At 40.2% G+C, this 3,535-nt stretch overlaps 1 non-coding gene across 1 annotated transcript; it reads left to right on the top strand.

The window, feature by feature from the left end:
* The first annotated feature begins 466 nt into the window (after positions 1 to 466).
* On the top strand, positions 467 to 598 carry LOC111727469. Its single transcript, XR_002775027.1, has one exon. It is a non-coding gene; the product is annotated as a small nucleolar RNA SNORA48 (small nucleolar RNA).
* Positions 599 to 3,535: the final 2,937 nt, after the last annotated feature.

Raw genomic sequence — 3,535 nt, 5'->3', positions numbered from 1 at the left:
CCCAATTGACTGCTAGCCGTGAATGTGAGCCATTAAGCCAACAATCGGGGTTCTGCAGATCAGCCCTCCTGGTCAGTATCAGCTCAAACCCACACCATTGTAAAGCCACTGACCCCCAAGGGCAGTATGACAAAGGAGAAATTGAGATAGAGAGAGGCGGTTGTCTCAGCTGGTGAAAATGTCTGACTTTGGCAAATTTTACAAAAACAAGATTACGTGGACATATTTCCAGGTCCTTCTCAGGCCCTTGGAAATGGTCTCAGAAAGTGAGGAGCTTTGAGACTTCATTAGTTTTGCAGTAAATTTGCTTCTGACAACCACCAGCAAGACACATCATAGTGAACTGCAGTTTACTGAATACTCTTGACATATTGCTGTTGGTAAGATATAAGGAAGAAATATCAGATAAAATTTATAATTCAATTATATAATTTAGTACTTGTTAATTCTTAATAATTAGCTAATTTGTCCCAGACCTGGGTGGAGTGGCACTGGTTGGCGTGTCCCCCTCATATCGGCCAGATACAAGCACCCCCTTGTTTATCCCAGCTTGGCATTTGATCTGTCCTTACACCTGGTTCATGCCTGGGGTACCTGGGAAAAAAACAGTTAGCTAATTATAGAATTATGATTTAATTATTTAATAATGAACTACAGTTGTGCACATATTTATAGCATTTATTATGTAGCAGGCACTTTGCCAGGGTTGTTTAATCTTCACATCAACTCTATGAGACAGGCATGTTCATATCCTCATTTTAGAGATGAGGAAACAGAGGAACAGATTTCCTCTAGGTCATACAACCAGTTCTTTGCAAAATTGCCAAGTATAATTTGTATCTTTACATTCATTTTCCATTTCCGTTCAAAGTTTCGTGTTTGTTATTTTAGTGAGTCAGATATAACATCATATTATGCACGTCCTAGGACAGGAGTTTAGTAAATAGATGTTGTAGGATAAATGAAGCCAGGTTTGTAGTAATCCCTAAATGAGAAACCAAACTTGAACTCTCTAACAGCAATGCTTTGGGAAGCTGACGTGTGCAAAATGTTATCATGGAGCCATATTGAACTGTTTGTTGCCAGCGATAATTTAAGTGGTGCCATCTCTCTCTAATGATACATTCTTTTCCCCTACAGTTGATCCTTGTCAAATATCAAATCGTCCTAAGATAAAGAAATAGAGAGAAGGACATAAAACACAGATCACAATCTGTAATTAACCGTTAAAAATATTTCCAGCTTCCAGTGTTGCTGTCCGACTTGGATCAGCTGGATGAAATATGTAATTGCTTTATAAAAGCACACAGGCAGTTCAGTAGGACTCCCAGCAGCCTTTGCTTCACTCGTCCTGCAGCCCAGAAATCAGCATTATTAGCAGCAAACCTCAGAATGGAACTGTAGTAGTCACGCTGCAGATAGGTACAAACTACTGTAAGTCCAGTAAATTCATTAATGCAATTGTTTCCATAATCTTCTTTTTATCTACCTTTTGTTTTAAAATTTTGTTTACATGGTTTGTACTGTATTGTTTCCAGAAATTCCAGTAAATGGCTTTACTAATATCTGCCTGGTCTGATTTTTGAATGACTGGATCTGAGCTCATCTCTGTAGATGTTAAATATCGTGCCTCAAGCCAGCCTTTCAGGTGTGGAGGACAGAGGGGCCTCTTCCCCTCTCTCTCAGTCCCTGCTCCCATCATTAGCTTTCGGGTCTGTTCTGTTTCTCGGTTCAAGCTCTGATTAACACTTCTGGAGCTTTGCCAGACAACTCAGGACTCTCGCCTTGCAGTGTCTCATCCCCTAAGGCAGCAAACTCCATTTGTTAGCTGTTAATTAAGCCGAGTAGATCTGATCAGATATTTATGAACAGAGAAAACAGGAATGGAAGTAAGTGTTCCTTTAGAAAAAGACTGAGTAAGCTATATGTAAATTCGTTTTAAAAAAGCAACCTAGCCAAAAGAATCTCTCTGCAAAGGGCTTCCCTCTCTCCTACTTTAGTCTTTCTTAACCGAATCTGAGGAAATGCACATGCTCTATAGAGCACCAGTTGCGTCCCAAATATGCTTGTGAACTTGGGCGAGATGCAGAGAGGAACTGAGAGGAATATAAATACTGTATGTTCCCTCCGCAGAGCTGTGCAAGAAAAGGCTGTTTACTCAGAAATAGAGTTTCAGAAAGTGTGCCTGCCATCTGTAGTCCAGATGACGGGGATCGTGGCCATGAATTAAACATTTAGAAATAAAATGTAATGGTTGTTTCTTTCTTCAAGGATAAAGCAACCAAAAAATGCTTTCATTTCTCTTAATGTAAAAAAAAAAAAAATAGCTGGAATTTATTTTTGTACCAGGTGTCTATACCTTAGAAGACGTACAAGAAAGGTATGCTGATTGTGGATATTGAGAGTATGTCTAGTGCGATTTCTCTGTAGGTCGTAGGCCGTGAATAGTGTGATAAGACACAGGGACAATGCCATGAGTGAGGGTGTGATCGTCATCATTGTTGTCACACTCTAAAGAGGAATTGTAGTCTAAGACATAGGGACAATGCCGTGATGTGATCGTCATTGTCCTCACCCTCTAAAGAGGAATCGTAGTCTAAGACACAGGGGTCATTCCATGTGCCGCTCCTCACATGTATGACGCTACCCTATGATTACAACTAACTCATCACGAATAGCCCCAGTCCTGAAGCTACAAAAAGACGCTCAGCAAGGTGGGCATGATTCTCCACTGAGTGAGATTCAAAACAAACAGAGCAAAAACCTAACTGGGTATGATTTTGAGCACTGCCCATTAAGAGTAGGCAGTCTAAAGCTCACATAGAAACAGGCAATGTGGGTGATTGGTGGGATCACGGCTATGGGGCATCCTACAAGGGTACATGTGAATCTCTCTAATTGTGGAGTGTAAATGTCTTAACACAGTAACTAAGAAAAAGACATGAAGGTTATGTTGACCAGTTGGATGAAAGTATTTCAAATTGTATACAGAAACAGTACACTGTACCCCATGATAGTATTAATGTACACTGCTGTGATTTAATTTAAAAAAAAAGGAAAAAAATAAAAATAAAGACGATACATCAGGCAAAAAAAATAAAGAGGCAGTGAAAATATTTGATACATGCATAAGATAACCACAATATCAAGGCCCCGTAGAAGTATTTTGCAGTGGTTAAAACAAAAAAAGCAGAGCAAATTTGGTGTGTGTGGTGTGATGTGGTAGGGGTGGGAGGCATGGACCCGTGTTGCTGGAATCATCACCTTTCATCCGAAAGTCAAGAGTCAATTTGGCATGAAGTGCAATTTCAAAAGTTCATGCAATTAAGAAGGTTGAGAAGGAGGCCAACAAGACAGAACATGAACGCTGGCTTTACTGCGGAGCTGGTAAGGCAAGAAACAGCCTCTGATTCCATATATAAAATGTTAAGTCGAAGCGGGTCACTCACTTGGAACGCAAGATAGTTGGTAAAAGGCTGCAGGTTCTGAAGAGTTAATTAGTCTCCCAACCTTTTTCCTGGCCAATGTGCCCTTT

This window comes from Otolemur garnettii, unplaced genomic scaffold, assembly GCF_000181295.1.
Source record: "Otolemur garnettii isolate 467f Iridium unplaced genomic scaffold, OtoGar3 scaffold00107, whole genome shotgun sequence".
In the NCBI taxonomy this organism is placed as follows: domain Eukaryota; kingdom Metazoa; phylum Chordata; class Mammalia; order Primates; family Galagidae; genus Otolemur; species Otolemur garnettii.
This window is presented reverse-complemented; position numbering and strand designations above follow the sequence as displayed.